Consider the following 18,061-nt stretch of genomic DNA (forward strand, 5'->3'; position numbering starts at 1 on the left):
ATGTATAGCTTCAATTAACTCTGGCCAAACACTATTCTTGATGTCATAGGCTTACTTCTCTGTTCTATTTATGTCTTACTCTTTCCTTCAGAAAATAGAAACATTCCTAGCTAACGCAAATGTTGGAAATTATCAAACAAAGTCATTAAATTGTGGGCTATCAATACATTCAAATAATGAGTGAATGGATAGTTAATCTCAATAGAGAGATGGAAAAACAATACAAAAAAAGGTAACCAAATGGAAATTCTACATTTGAAAGACACAAAATCTGATATTTAATAAAAATTAATGGAAGGGATTACAGAAGAATAAGCACTAAAGAACAAAAAATAAATTAACTGAAGGCAAAACAAAAAAAAATTTATCCAAACTGAGGCATAAAGAGAAATAAAGACTGAAAATAAATTGGAAAGAACCTCAGTAATCTGAGGGATAATATCAAACAGTATAACAAACGACTGAAGTTCTAGAAAGATAGGAATGAAAGAGAGACATTTTGGCAAAACAAATGTTTAAACATATATAACAGCCCCAAATTTTACAAATTTCATGGAAGCCATATATCTAAATACCCCAAAATTTGAATGAAACAAAACTGGGGTCAACACAATGAACAACACACATAAGCATAATGTAGTCAATTGCTCAAACCAAATTTAAAAAGAAAATTTTAAAAAGAAACAAAGAATAAAAAGAAACATTGCATATTGAAGAGAGTAATAAGAATGCCCATTAACTTCTTATCAAAGACAACACAAATCCTAAAACAAATGAATGAGTCCTTCACATAGCTGGGGGGGAAAGTTAACTTAATATTCCTTATCCAGTAACACTACCTTTCAAATATAAAGGCAAAATAAAGACATTTTCAGATACATAAAATGGTAAGAGAATGTGTCACTATCAAAACAGCACAACAAGAAATGTATAACAAAGTTCCTTAGGGATATGATACCAGATAGATAATTGTAAAACCTAGACATACATAAAGGAATCTGTTTCAGAAATAATAAACATATATGGGGGGGTGGAATCAAGATGGCACCTGAACTCATCTCCTTCCAGGGGGACACCAAAATTACAACTACTTACAGAGCAACTGTCTATGAGAATGACCTGAAGACTAGCAGAAAAGATTTTACACAACTGAAGATATAAAGAAAGAGCCACAGTGAGAACAGTAGGAGGGGTGAAGACACAGTCTAGTCAGAACGCATACCCCCTACCCACAAATGGTAGGAATATCACAACAGTAGAGGTCGTCCCCAAAAAGCAAGGAGTCTGAGCCCCACATTGGGCTTCCCAGCCCTGGGGTTCTGTACCAGGAAATGAGCCCTCAGGATGTCTGACGTTGAAAACCAGTGGGGTTTAATTTCAGGAGAACAAGAGGGCTATAGGAAATAGAGCCTCTGCTCTAAAAAGTGCATGCAATATCTCACACCCTCTGGGTCCCAGTACAGAGGGAGTTATAAAATAAATAAGTCATGGAGATGTAATATACAACATAAGGAATATGGTCAATAATATTGTAGTAAATTTTTATGAGGACAAGTGGTAACTAGACTTATCATGGTGATTTTTTTTAATGTATTTAAATATTGAATCACTATTGTACACCTGAAACTAACATGATACTATACATCAAATATAATTTAATAAAAATAATAATAAAATATAATTTGATTTTTTAACAATTTAAAAAATTGATATGCTACCAGAAGATGTAATAGACATACTTTTCCTCATTTCTCCCATTAAAAACAACAAAAACACTGAATAAAATTTATAAAACATACATAAAAAAATCTCTGAAAGGTAAAGAGAAGATAGACAGGCTATGAACTTGGGACCCAAGGAATGACATGGTGGTGATTTTCCTGTTTTCTTTTTGCCTCATAGATATTAGACTAGGAGCTGAATAAGGTGGCATCCTCGAAAGTCATATAGGAACAGAAGAGAAAATACACAACAAAAATTATTCTCTATAGCAGAGAACTCATTAAGGAGTAGCCCAGAAAGACAGAGATACTTTAGACAATAACCACTAAAGTGTAGCACCACCCCCCAGAAAACACACACACACACACACAGAAAACAAACAAACTGTGGTTCAGCCCATCTCTTGTTAGCCAAGGGAAAGTAGAGAGCATATACTTCCACTTCAAGAGGCTGTAACAAGATGATCCAACATCTCCACTTGGGTGGTAACAGAGAACATCAAGTAGGAAGCCAAAATTTTCTTTCTCATCAACCAGTAATAAACCCTCCTCCCTGAGGTGTAAGTAGAGACATGAGATGTCACTATACACTTATCAGAATGACTAAAAAAAAAAAAAATGTGGTAATACCAATGCTGGGGGATGCAGAGAAACTGGATAATCATGAAATGCTGGTGAGAATATAAAGTGGTACAGCCAATTCTGGGAAACAATTTGACAGCTTCATCAAGAATTAAACAAGTAACTACTGTCCAACCCAATAATTACACTCCTGGACATTTATTCCAAAGAAATAAAGACATGTTCAGATGAAAAGTTGCACACAAATGTTTATAGCAGCTTTATTTGTAACAGCCCCAAACTGGAAACAGCTCAGATTTCCCTAAAAGCATGAAATGTGCGGCTGAGGCCCCAGTAAGTCCTTGCCTGAAAAAAAAAAAAAAATAGCATGAAACTTTGGTACTCCCATACCAAGGAGCATTACTCAGCAACAAAATATTGATACAGGCAAAACCGGGAGAGATCTCCAGAGAAATATGCTGCAAGAACTGGCTGAGTGAAGAAAAGCCAATCCCAACAGGTCAATTACTATATAATTCCATTTAAATGACTTCTCGAACTGAAAAAAATTTAGAAATGGAAAGCAGATTAGTGATTGCCAGGGGTTAAGCAGGGACGGGGGTGGGAGGGAAGTAGGTGTGACTATAAAATGGCAATTCAAGGGTTAAATACATTGATGGAAATGTTCTGTATATGAACTGTATGCATGTCAATATCCTGGTTGTGATATACTATAGTTTTGAAAATGTTATCATTGGGAGAAACTGGATAAAAGATATATGGAATCCCTGTACTATTAGGACTGCAAGGAATAATGTGAAAAGTTGTAAAACTTTTGAATTTTGCATCACATGCATGTATTACTTATTTTAAAATAAAAGAAAACAGGTTCAAACCTGTGTAAAAGCAAAACACAGACTTCATTTTGATTAAACTAGGAGCTAATTATAATTGCTATATATTGTAAGGGCTATCAATGGGGCAGGAGCAAAGTGAGAGGAAGAGGACAGACATCTCCTTGGAAGAGGTTTCACAAGTGGCAAAAACAGCAGATTTCAGAGAGTACCAACCAGGATGCTTCATAAAGGTAAGGAAAACAACTGATATGTTGATTCATTTTCTTTCTTTTTTTTTTTTTTTTTTTTTTGGCGGTATGCGGGCCTCTCACTGTCGGGGCCGCGCCATTGCAGAGCACAGGCTCTGCATGCACAGGCTCAGCGTCTATGGCTCACGGGCCCAGCCACTCCACGGCATGTGGGATCTTCCCGGACCGGGGCACGAACCCGTGTCCCCTGCATTGGCAGGCAGACTCTCAACCACTGCACCACCAGGGAAGCCCCAATTCATTTTCAAATTAATAAATATAAATGAGTTTAGCTCACATTTAAAAAAAAACATATCTGATTATATCACAAAGTACACCACAGCTTTGTAATAAATAAATGTTATGTCAAAATGTTCAAGAAGTTTTGAAAACAAACAGATGGGCAAAAGTGTACACAAACACAGAGAAAAGCAAGGACAATTATTACTTTTGGACATGTTGGAAATTGGTGCAAAAGAGCATCATGGGAAAATTAGAGAACCTAAAAATGCTAAAAGATACAACTCAAAATGCAGACATGAGTTAACAACATATATGACTTTTTATAATATAGCAACATTTGCAAAGCTGAAAACACAGAAAATTAGAGGAGAAATAAACAAAACAAACTTGAAATGGGAGATTCTAAGTCACAGCTAACTTCTCTTAGCCTAGTACAGATTACATAGGCAAAACATTAATTAGGACATAGTACATTAGGATGCAGTTCTAAATAATAATAAGAAAGACCTAATTATAGGGTTCACAGCCCCTAAAGATGAGGACCACACTTGAAGAGTAAAGCATACCTTTAAATCTTTTCAAGGCAACTCTAGGAAGTGGATGAACCAGCTGGCTTCAGAACTTTTCTTCAGTTCACTTTGGTTCAATGAAACAGGGGATGTAAATTCAGAATCACACATAAAAAAATATTTGCAAGAAATAGTCTGCTTCTCTGCCAGCAGAACAGAAGGGACTTTTGAGTTAAAAGAACCAACTAGTCTGGAATACTATCCTGGCTCTTTCTTACCCCGTCACCCTTCCCCGAATCTCATCATAAATTTCTTACCAATTCATTTCCTGTTATGAAAACTCAACTCATTCAATGATGATTAATAAAGAAGGATCAAACACATATATAATATCTAAAATAAGAAACAGGCAAAAAGACTAGTGGTAAACACTGTATTCCGCCCTTGAATTCAAGAGTAAACAAATTTATCAGAGTGATAGAATGTAAATGTTATATGCCCTACCAATGTAGAAATAATATAGAAATTATATTATAATAATATAGAAATTATATATGACGAGTAAAAATAGATAAGATAAGGGAAGAGAAGGTGGGAGATAGAATAAGATAATTGGTTGCATTACCTGATAAAACTAAGTATTTAAAAGTCATTTTCAGCTGAAAAATCAAGTAAAGGAAATCTACTATATCCTGAAATAAAATGGGCCTTCTTTTCAATTTTCTATGTAACAGATATCAAAAATTTTCATTTACTAGGCACCAAAGAAAGTCTTCCAAAGTAGAAATAGCACACACACACACACACACACACACACACACACACACACACACATACAAAATAGTCTCTAAACAAAATGGAATAAAACTAGAGATTAATGGTTAAAACATAAAACAAAGGCTTCCCTGGTGGCGCAGTGGTTGAGAGTCTGCCTGCCGATACAGGGGACACGGGTTCGTGCCCTGGTCTGCGAAAGATCCCACATGCCATGGAGCGGCTGGGCCCATGAGCCATGGCCACTGAGCCTGCACGTCTGGAGCTTGTGCTCTGAAACAGGAGAGGCCACAACAATGAGAGGCCCGCATACCGAAAAAATAAAAAAAATAAAACAAAAAGTTTTACCAACTAGGAACTTAAAACTCTTTCTTAAACATCTCTTTTTTAAGAAGAGTGAAACCAAACACAACTTACAGAATATCTAGAAAATAATGTGAATAGACATACTACACATGAGCATCAATGTGATGAAAGACATATCTGGATAGACAAATTACGAAATTCAGTAAGATAAATTATCCCTGAAATATACTTACTTCTGTTTGGGGGATAGCTCAGCAAAGAACTGGCACAGCTGAAATGAGTTCATCTGCAGAGAGGCACCATCATCTTTCTTTGAAGTTATCAATCCTAACAAACAAGGCAGCTCTCAGGGCCCCCTGTATGCTGCCCTTGGTGCTTGGTTTGCATTCTTTCTAATGAAGCCCCTGGATGCAGAGAGCTCTTGATCGATTTCTTGTTATTTAGAAGAGGATGATGATGATGGTGTTCCCTAGCCCCTCTTATGCTCACCTATAAATATGAATTACAGCTTGGATGCAGGGCATGTTCTTGCTCACATGGGCTTCTGATTCTGGTTCTGTCTACTAGCAAAGGCAAACTCTGCTCTGTAGCTAAGTTGGCCATGGTGCATGAAGAATATTTATGGTGAGGAATAACAAGAATTCAGGAATATTTTGCACTCTGTTACTTCTCTAGTTATGTTTTTCCCTGACAAGACCTTTGTTATATCTGCATGAGAGTTTGTGGACAATGTGGGGTTTCATGTTTATGGAGTTATAGAATTTAACTGGACCACCCCAGATTTTGAAAGCTTTTCTACCTAGGGACAACAAACAAATGTTCATCAGTAAGCCTAATGACCCAAGAGTGGACAGTGTGGCCATAGTGTCCATTAGCCCAGAAGATTCTAGAGTGGCTACTAGGGCATCATTCATTTCGATCTCGGAAGAGGAATGAGCAGCTATGGTTGTTCATTGGTCCAGGATACAGCAAGATGTTTGAGATACCTGCTTCACAACGCAGAGGAGATGGAGCCATAGCTGGAAACTGTAAGGGACTAGAACCCCCGCACAAGCAGACTATCTAAAAGACATGAGGATATACCATAAAAGAAAAAACTCAGATGGTGATACTTTTGAGAGGTGGAAAATAAGAGACCAAGTTCTTTGAGAAGATGCTAAAACATATATGCATTATTTCTGAAGGCTGGGAAACTGATAAAATTACAAAGACCAGTGAGACTAGCTGATATGCTCTTAATAACAATAGAGAAGATGGGCCAATACTAAAACTTACACTGAATTTCAAAACATTAAGAAGATGAGAAGAATAGGGACAAGGACCAGGTCTGGGACCTGAGCTTGCACTCCTCTCCCAGGTGAACATTCCAAACATTCTTGAACTTGCTGGATACTGGTTTACATGGCTAGTATTATGTTTTATTTTTCTGTATGAAATATACTTGCTAGCTTTTTGCCACCCTGTTCTTTCATTTTGATAAGGATGCTCTGAGTACTTGAATGCTATATTAGTTTTCTAATGTTGCATAAAAATTACTACAAACATAGAAGCTTAAAACAACACTCATTTATTAGCTCCAAGTTCTATAAGTCAGAAGTTCATGTGCAGCCTGGCTGGATTCTCCTCTGAGTGTCTCACAAGACTGAAATCAAGGTGTCTGCAAGTTATGTTCTCATATGGAGTTCTGAGCCCTCTTTCAAGCTCATTCAGGCTGTGGACAGACATCAGTTCTTTGCAGATGTAGGATCAAATCCCTGTTCTCTTGTTTACTGTCAAGCAAGTTCTTAGAGGACATTCTCAGTCCCTAACCACATGGTCCCTTCCAACTTCCAAGTGAGCAGAGAGAATTCCCCTATTTAGAATTTTTTTCATGTTTCAAATCTCTGACTTCTTCTACCACCAGATAGGAAAAAAGTCTCTGTTTTTAAAAGGTTCATGTGTGGGCTTCCCTGGTGGCACAGTGGTTGAGAATCTGCCTGCTAATGCAGGGGACATGGGTTCGAGCCCTGGGCTAGGAGGATCCTACATGCTGTGGATCAACTAGGCCCGTGAGCCACAACTACTGAGCCTGCGCATCTGGAGCCTGTGCTCCGCAACACAAGAGGCCGCAATAGTGAGAGGCCCGTGCACCATGATGAAGAGTGTCCCCTGTTTGCCACAACTAGAGAAAACCCTCGCACAGAAATGAAGACCCAACACAGCAAAAATAAATAAATTAGTTAATAAACTCCTAACCCCAACACCTTCAAAAAAAAAAAAAGGCTCATGTGGTTAAGTCAAGCCCACCCAGATTACCTCTCTATCTTAAGGTCAACTGGTTTGTCACCTTAATTACATCTTCCAAATCCCTCCAGAGAGGTACCCAGATTAATGTTTGACTGAGTAACTGAGAGGTGGTGTTAGTACCCCTCTTAGATTCCTAAGATTTGGGAATCTTCAGGGCATCTTAGGATTCTGTTTACCACATGCATGAACAAATTGATTAGATATGGTTATTCTTTGGATTCAATGGAATGCATGGCCAAAAGTGGTGTGTATGTTACCCAGATTGCACAGTTGAAACAATAACTCAGACTAAGAGAAAAAAAAAACAACACTTGGTTTTCTCAGAGGATAGCTAGTTCAGGCAGCTGTGTTACTCAAAGTCATTTCTAAATTTAATATCCTGACTGACTAGTGGAAGACATTGGTGCTTGAAGCCTTACTGTGGGCCATAGAGACTTAAATAAGAAAATAGTTCTGTTGTTCTCTTTCACCTGACATCTTAACACTGACAATGTGCTACCACTACTGACACTTAGCACTGAGGCTTGGACTTTTTTTACATGCTTATGGAGAGGAAAACAAAATCAATTTTCCTTTATTACAGGGTATCAATGAGTTAGATAAATTCTAGTACAAATATGAACTATAGGTGGATGTACAATCCATATGAAGATGACTTTATGACAATGGCCTCTGCTGAGAAAACTGCTTACATTGCATTGAATGCTATCTAAACACAACTAACTAAAGATGAATGGACCTTGTTGGAGGACATAATCTAGGACAATACCACCCAAGTGTTCACCTTGGGAGCTATCTAAACTGTAACCCAAGAATATTAAAGGCAATCTGTTAAAGCTACTCAGGAGGTCCAACTCCTGATTAGTCACTTTGGGTATTAGAGACAGCACATCTTACTCCTTGGAATTCTATAACAACCTCTATGTCAAGTCAACAGACATATGGTCAAATTTACATGGAAGTCCTTACAGCAAGAAACTTTGAAAGCAGTACAGAATATAACAAAATAAGTTCAGTCCTGGAATCTTCTCTGCTATTTCTTAACACTGAACTCAGAGCTAACTACAACTCTATTCCAAATTAGTTCTCACCCAAATTATTGCAATATTTTCCTAAATTGTCTCCCTGCTTTGCCTTGCTTTCTTACAATCTATTCTCCATTCAGCACCCAGTGTGATCTTTTAAAATATAGGTCTGATCATCTCACTTATCTGCTCAAAACCCTCCCTGACTTCCCATCTCACTCAGTAAAATGCAAGATTCCTACACAGAGATCTCCCAACCTGGTACCTAATCAAGTGTCAGACATTATTTCCTGCTGTTCTCCCTTTGCTTATTCTGCTTCAGTCATGTAGGTCTTCTTATTTTAAAGAGAATGAATGGAATGTACCAGGTGAGCTGAGGTTCAGAGCTTTCTGCTGTTTCTTCCTCCTGGGTTTCCTCTTATCCCTTAAACTCCCAAACATCACTTCCTTACTTCTTGAAGTTTTTTGTTTCTCAAATTCCATTTTACCATGAAATATTTCACTCTATTTTAAAAGGCACCAGCACTTCTCCCTCAGAAATCTATCCTATTTTCTTGTTTTATTTTCTCCTTAGTGTTTGAGAATTCACATTATGTGTTATTTTCCAATTTTGGGGTCTATCTCCTCCTTTAAAATATAAGCTCTCTGAGGGCAGAGTTTTGTATGTATTATGCCCTGATGAATTACCAGTTTCTAGAGCCATATCTGACACATAGCTTGTTAATTATTTGTTGAATGAATTGTTAATAAACAAAAGGTAGCATCTCAAATCACAGAGAAATCTAATTGCCTGCCCAATAAATGATATTGGAACAGCACCACAGCCATTTCAGAAAAATAAAATTGTATCTGTACTTTACACCTTATAACATGACAGTATCTAAAAGTCAAAGATAAAAATATGGAACAAAAAAATCATACAAGGGAGACCTTCAAGATGGCGGAGGAGTAAGACTTGGAGATCACCTTCCTCCCCACAAATACATCAGAAATACATCTACATGTGGAACAACTCCTACAGAACACCTACTGAACTCTGGCAGAAGACTTCAGACTTCCCAAAAGGCAAGAAACTCCACACGTAATTGGGTAGGGCAAAAGAAAAAAGAAAAAAAAAAAAAAACAGAGACAAAATAATAGGGACAGGACCTGCACATCTGGGAGGGAGCTGTGAAGGAAGAAAAGTATCCACACAGTAGGAAACCCCTTCACTGGTGGAGACGGAGAGGGAGTGGTGGTGGAGGGGAAGCTTCAGAGCCACCAGGAGGAGAGAGCAGCAACAGGGTTGCAGAGGGCAAAGTGGAGAGATTCCCACACAGAGGATTGGTGCTGACCAGCACTCACCAGCCTGAGAGGCTTGTCTGTTCACCTGCCGGGGCAGGCAGAGGCTGGGAGCTGAGGCTCAGGCTTCAGAGGTCAGATCCCAGAGAGAGGACTGGGGTTGGCAGCGTGAACGCAGCCTGAAGGGGGCTAGTGCACCACAGCTAACCAGGAGGGAGTCCAGGAAAAAAGCCTGCAGCTGCCGAAGAGGCAAGAGACAATTGTTTCAGGGTGCGCAAGAAGAAGGGATTCAGAGCACCGCCTAAACGAGCTCCAGAGACGGGCGCTAGCCATGGTTATCAGCGTGGACACCAGAGACAGGCATGAAACATTAAGGCTGCTGCTGCAGCCACCAAGAAGCCTGTGTGCAAGCACAGGTCACTCTCCACACCTCCCCTCCCGGGAGCCTGTGCAGCCCACATGGCCAGGGTCCCATTATTCAGGGACAACTGCCCTGGGAGAACACATGGTTTGCCTCAGGCTGATGCAACGTTATGCCGGCCTCTGCTGCCGCAGGCTCGCGCCGCACTCCATACCCCTCCCTCCGCCCAGCCTGAGTGAGCCAGAGCCCCCTAATCAGCTGCTACTTTAACCCAGTCCTTTCTGAGCAGGGAACAGATGCCCTCAGGCAACTTACATGCAGAGGTGGTGCCAAATCCAAACCCCAGGAGCTCTGCTAACAAAGAAGAGAAAGTGAAAACTCTCCCAGCAGCCTCAGGAGCAGTGGATTAAATCTCCACAATCACCTCGATGTATCTTACATCTCTGGAATACCTGAATAGACAACAAATCATCCCAAAATTGAGGTAGTGGGCTGTGGGAGCAAATGTAGGCTTGGAGTTTGCTTTCTGCATCTAATTTGTTTCTAGTTTTTTTGTTTATATTAGTTTACTATTTAGAGTTTATTATCATTGGTAGATTTGTTTATTGTTTTGGTTGTTCTCTTCCTTTTGTTTTTTTTATATATAAACATATATATGTTTTCCTTTTTCTGTTTTTGTGAGCGTGTATGCGTATGTTTCTTTGTGTTATTTTTTCAGTATAGCTTTGCTTTTACTATTTGTCCTAGAGTTCTGTCTGTCCATTTATTTTAATTATATTTTAATTTTCTTCTTAATAATTTTTTTTTACCTTTTATTTTAATAAATTTATTTTTCCTTTCTTTCCTTTTTTCTTCCTTTTCTTCTGAACCTGTGTGGCTGACAGGGTCTTGGTGCTCCAGCTGGGTGTCAGGCCTGTGCCTCTGAGGTGGGAGAGCCGAGTTCAGGACATAGGTCCACCAGAGACCTCCTGGGTCCATGCAATATCAAAAGCAAAAGCTCTCCCAGAGATCTCCATCCCAATGCTGAGACCCAGCTCCAGTTAACGACCAGCAAGCTACAGTGCTGAACACCTATGACAAACAATTAGTAAGACAGGAACACTACCCCACCCATTAGCAGAGAGGCTGTTTAAAATCATAATAAAGTCACAGACACCCCAGAACACACCACCAGACATGGTCCTGCTCACCAGAAAGACAAGATCCAGTCTCATCCACCAGAACAGAGGCACCACTCCCTCGACCAGGAAGCCTACACAACCCACTGAACCAACCTTAGCCCCTGGGGGGGGGGACACCAAAAACAACGGGAACTACAAACGTGAAGGCTGGGAAAAGGAGACCCCAGAAACAGTAAGTTAAGGAAAATGAGAAGACAGAGAAACACAGAGCAGATGATGGAGCAAGGTAAAAACCCACCCAACCAAACAAATGAAGAGGAAATAGGCAGTCTACCTGAAAAAGAATTCAGAGTAATGATAGTAGAGATGGTCCAAAATCTTGGAAATATAATGGATAAAATACAATAAAACTTTAACAAGGACTTAGAAGAACTAAAGCACAAACAAAGTGATGAACAACACAATAAGTGAAATTAAAAATTCTCTAGAAGGAATCAATAGCACAATAACTGAGGTAGAAGAAGGGAAAAGTGACCTGGAAGATTAAATAGTGAAAATAACTACCACAGAGCAGAATAAATAAAAAAAGAATGAAAAGAATGGAGGACAGTCTCAGAGACCTCTGGGACAATATTAAATGCACCAACATTCGAATTATAGGGGTCCCAGAAGAAGAAGAGAAAAAGAAAGGGACTGAGAAATTATTTGAAGAGATTATAGTTGAAAACTTCCCTAATATGGAAAAGGATATAGTCAATCAAGTCCGGGAAGTGCAGAGAGTCACATACAGGATAAATCCAAGGAGAAACACACGAAGACATGTATTAATCAAACTATCAAAAATTAAATACAAAGGAAAAATATTAAAAGCAGCAAAGGAAAAACAAAAAGTAACATACAAGGGAATCCTCATTAGGTTAACAGCTGATCTTTCAGCAGAAACTCTGCAAGCCATAAAGGAGTGGCAGGATATACTTAAAGTGATGAAAGGGAAAACCTACAACCAAGATTACTGTACCAGCAAGGATCTGATTCAGATACAATGGAGAGATTAAAATCTTTACAGACTAGCAAAAGCTAAGAGAATTCAGCACCACCAAACCAGCTTTACAACAAATGCTAAAAGATTGTGTCCAGATCTCCTCTTCTTGTAAAGACCACTGAGATGCTTACAGATCCTATGGTCAGAGCATTCTCTACTGCAAGAGTCCCTTTCCTCCAGTCACAAGAATCCTTTTAAGTAATGTCTCTTCTTACCTATGTCCAGATTCGTTTTTGTTTGACATTTCCTTCTGGCCTACTATGTGTTCATCAGTGGGCCCATCTAGTAGGAACTAAGCTAGTAAGTAGCCAATTACAAGCTATTAATGAAAGTATTATTCAGGTACAGCTACATAAGTTTTGGCACACAGTGCAAAATGAAAATGCATGATGCATTGTTCAAAAGAGTAGGGGAAAAGTGTTATTAAAGGTATGAAAATATGTTTTCCCTTTTCTTCCATGGTCTCTTTCAACTTGTTCTGGTGTCTTTTAGTTTTTATATAGTGTCATTCTAAATAAAGAAAAACTTTGAAAATTAAAAAAAAAAAGACTGCTCTAGGCAGGAAACACGACAAGAAAAAGACCTACAAAACAAACACAAAACAATTAAGAAAATGGTATTAGGAACATACATATTGATAATTACATTAAACGTAAATGGATTAAATGCTCCAACCAAAGACATAGACTGGCTGAATGGATACAAAAACAAGACCTGTATGTATGCTGTCTACAAGAGACACACTTCAGACCTAGGGACACATACAGACTGAAAGCAAGGAGGTGGAAGAAAGATATTCCATGCAAATGGAAATCAAAAGAAAGCTGGAGTAGCAATTCTCATATCAGGCAAAGTAGACTTTAAAATAAAGACTATTACAAGAGAAAAAGAAGGACACTACATAATGATCAAGGGATCGATCCAAGAAGAAGATATAACAATTGTAAATATTTATGCACCCAACATAGGAGCACCTCAATACATAAGGCAAATGCTAACAGCCATAAAAGAGGAGATCGACAGGAACACAATCATAGTAGGGGATTTTAACACCCCCCTTTTACCAATGGACAGATAATCCAAAATGAAAATAAATAAAGAAACACAAGATTTAAATGATATATTAAATAAGATGGACTTGATTGATATTTATAGGCATTCCACCCAAGAACAACAGAATACACTTTCTTCTCAAATGCTCATGGAACATTCTCTAGAATAGATCATATCTTGGGCACAAATCAAGCCTTGGTAAATTTAAGGAGATTGAAATCATATCAAGTATCTTTTCTTACCACAATGTTATGAGACTAGCTATCAACTACAGGAAAAAAAAATCTGTAAAAATATAGATATCAACTACAGGGGAAAAAAAAGCTGTAAAAAATACAAACACATGGAGACTAAACAATACACTACTAGATAACCAAGAGATCACTGAAGAAATCAAAGAGGAAATCAAAAAATATGTAAAAACAAATGACAATGAAAACACGATGACCCAAAACCTATGGGATGCAGTGAAAGCAGTTCTAAGAGGGAAGTTTATAGCAATAAAAACCTACATCAAGAAGCAAGAAACATCTCAAATAAAAAATCTAAACTTACACCTAAAGCAATTAGAGAAATACGAACAAAATACCCCAAAGTTAGCAAAAGGAAAGAAGTCATAAATGTCAGATCAGAAATAAATGAAAAAGAAGTTAAAGAAATGATAGCAAAAATCAATAAAACTAAAAGCTTGTTCTTTGAGAAGATAAACAAAATTGATAAACCATTAGCCAAACTCACCAAGAAAAATAGGGAGAAGATTCAAATCAGTAGAATTAGAAATGAAAAAGAAGAAGTAACAACTGACACTGCAGAAGTACAAAGGATTATGAGAGATTACTACAAGTAACTGTATGCCAATAAAATGGACAACCTGGAAGGAATGGACAAATTCTTAGAAAAGAACAACCTTCTGAGACTGAACCAGGAAGACACAGAAAATTATGAACAGACCAATCATAAGCACTGAAATTGAGACTGTGATTAAAAATCTTCCAACAAACAAAAGCCCAGGATGAGATGGCTTCACAGAAGAATTCTATCAAATATTTAGAGAAGAGCTAACACCTATCCTTCTCAAACTCTTCCAAAATTTAGCAGAGGGAGGAACTCTCCCAAACTCATTCCACGAGGCCACCATCACCCTGATACCAAAACCAGACAAAGATGTCACAAAGAAAGAAAACTAAAGGTCAATATCACTGATGAACATAGATGTAAAAATCCTCAAAAAACACTAGAAAACAGAATCCAACAGCACATTAAAAGGATCATACACCATGATCAAGTGGGGTTTATCCCAAGAATGCAAGGATTCTTCAATATATACAAATCAATCAGTGTGATAAAACATATTAACCACTTGAAGGAGAAAAACTATATGGTCATCTCAATAGATGCAGAAAAAAAAATCTTTTGACAAATTTCAACACCCCTTTATGATAAAAACACTCCAGAAAATAGGCATAGAAGGAACTTAACTCAACATAATAAAGGCCATATATGACAAAACCCACAGCCAACATTGTTCTTAATGGTGAAAAACTGAAACCATTTTCTCTGAGATCTGAACAAGACAAGGTTGTCCACTCTCACCACTATTATTCAACATAGTTTTGGAACTTTTAGCCACAGCAATCAGAGAAGAAAAATAAATACAAGGATTCCAAATGAGAAAAGAAGTAAAGCTGTCACTGTTTGAAGATGACATGACACTACAAATAGAGAATCCTCAAGATGCTATCAGAAAATTACTAGAGCTAATCAATGCATTTGGTAAAGTAGCAGGATACAAAATTAATGCACAGAAATCTCTTGCATTCCTATACACTAATGATGAAATATCTGAAAGAGAAATTAAGGAAACACTCCCATTTACCACTGAAACAAAAAGAATAAAATACCTGGGAATAAACCTACCTAAGGAGATGAAAGACCTATATGCAGAAAATATAAGACATTGATGAAAGAAATTAAAGATGTTACAAACAGATGGAGAGATATACCATGTTCTTGGATTGGAAGAATCAACATTGTGAAACTGAATATACTACCCAAAGCAAGCTACAAATTCAATGCAATCACTATCAAACTACCAATGGCGTTTCTCACAGGACTACAACAAAAATTATCACAATTTCTATGGAAATACAGAAGATCCCAAACAGCCAAAACAACATTGAGAAAGAAAAACGGAGCTGGAGGAATCAGGCTCCCAGACTTCAGACTATACTATAAATCTACAGTAATCAATACAGTATGATAATGGCACAGAAACAGAAATACAGATCAATAGAACAGAATAGAAAGCCCAGATATAAACCCATGCACCTCTGGTCACCTTATCTTTGACAAAGGAGACAAGAATAGACAATGGAGAAAAGACGGCCTCTTCAATAAATGGTGCTGGGAAAACTGGACAGCTACATGTAAAAGAATGAAATTAGAACACTTCCTAACACCATACACAAAAATAAACTCAAAATGTATTAAAGGCTAAATGTAAGACCAGACACTCCAAAACTCTTAGAGGAAAACATAGGCAGAACACTCTTTGACATAAATCAGAGCAAGATCCTTTTTGACCCACTTCCTAGAGAAATGGAAATAAAAACAAAAATAAACAAATGGGACCTAATGAAACTTAAAAGCTTTTGCACGGCAAAAGAAACCATAAACAAGATGAAAAGACAACTCTCAGAATGGGAGAAAATATTTGCATATGATGCAACTGACAAAAGATTAATCTCCAAAGTTTACAAGCAGCTTATTCAGCTCAATATCAAAAAAGCAAAGAACCCAATCCAAAAATGGGCAGAAGACCTAAATAGACATTTCACCAAAGAAGATATACAGATTGCCAACAAACACATGAAAGGATGGTCAACGTCACTAATCATTAGAGAAATGCACATCAAAACTACAGTGAGGTATCACCTTGCACCAGTCAGAATGGCCATCATTGAAAAATCTACAAACAATAAATGCTGGAGAGGGTGTGGAGTCAAGGGAACCCTTTTGCACTGTTGGTGGGAATGTAAATTGATACAGCCACTATGGAGAATAGTATGGAGGTTCGTTTAAAAACTAAAACTAAAACTACCATATGACCCAGCAATCCCACTACTGGGCATATACCCTGAGAAAATCATAATTCAAAAAGAGTCATGTACCACAATGTTCATTGCAGCTCTGTTTACAATAGCCAGGACATGGAAGCAACCTAAGTGTCCATCAACAGATGAATGGATAAAGAAGATGTGGCCCATATATACAATCAAGTATTACTCAGCCATAAAAAGAAACAAAATTGAGTTATTTGTAGTTAGGTGGATGGACCTAGAGTCTGTCATACAGAGTGAAGTAAGTCAGAAAGAGAAAAATAAATACTATATGTTAACACATATATATGGAATTTAAAAAAAAAAAAGAGAGAGAGAGAGAGAGAGAATGGTTCTGAAAAACCCAGGGGCAAGATAGGAATAAAGATGCGGATGTAGAGAATGGTCTTGAGGACTAGGGGAGTGGGAAGGGTAAGCTGGGACGATGTGAGAGGGTGGCATGGACATATATACTTTACCGAATGTAAAATAGATAGCTAGTGGAAAGCAGCCACATAGCACAAGGAGATCAGCTTGGTGCTTTGTGACCACCTAGAGTGGTGGGATAGGGAGTGTGGGAGAGAGATGAAAGGGGGAGGAGAGATGGGGATATATGTATATGTATAGCTGATTCATTTTTTTATAAAGCAGAAACTAACACACCATTGTAAAGCAATTATATTCCAATAAAGATGTTAAGAAAAATAGAATCCTAGAAGAAAATTTAGGGATATTATTTTATATTTCAGAGTGAGGAAGTTTGTAACCATGACACAAATTCCAAAAGATTTGGAATAAAAGATTTATAAATTATATCACAAAATCTAAACTCTAACCATAGTGCAAAAACTATGGTAAATAAACTCAAAAGACAAAAGACAAAGTGGGAAAAATATTACAATTCACAGAGTAGAAAAAATGATTAATCTTCCTAATATGTGTGCCTATAAGAGGGTGTGAATATGATCAATAGAAATTATGGGCAAATGATATAAATAAACAATTCATTGTAAAGGAGAAACAAAGAGTTTTTAAATGTGAAAATATGCTCAATAACTTAAAAGCAAAATCCAAATATATAGGGGTTCAGTAAAGACCTGACAGTTTGATAGCAACTTTATTGTCAAAGGTGTGGGAAAGCAGTACCATTAAAGGCCAGTGAGAACATATATAAATACAATCCCTATAGAGGAAAGTTTAGCAAGATCTATACAAATTATAAATTTGTGTGCCCTTTGCCTCAGTGACTCCATTTCTAGTAATATATACTTCAGATATTCTAGTAAGTGCACAAATTTATGCATATTCAAGTGTAAAGTATATTCATTAAAACATTGTCTGTAATAGAAAAATAATGACAACTTTTTAAATGGACATTGATCGGATAAAGTGGGTTAAATAAGTTTCATGAAAGTAAATGAAGAATAAGAAAGTTCTTTATATATAATATGCAAAAATTGCCAAGTTGAGAAGCCAATTGTAAAGCAGAGGTATACAAGTGTTTGTGTTAAGAAAGCAAGGGTAAAAAAGGCATCTTTGTATTTTCTTGTATATATGTTTTAAAAGCTTTGGAAGAATACTCAGGATATCAAAACA

The sequence above is a fragment of the Mesoplodon densirostris genome, chromosome 2 (assembly GCF_025265405.1).
Source record: "Mesoplodon densirostris isolate mMesDen1 chromosome 2, mMesDen1 primary haplotype, whole genome shotgun sequence".
Taxonomy (NCBI): domain Eukaryota; kingdom Metazoa; phylum Chordata; class Mammalia; order Artiodactyla; family Ziphiidae; genus Mesoplodon; species Mesoplodon densirostris.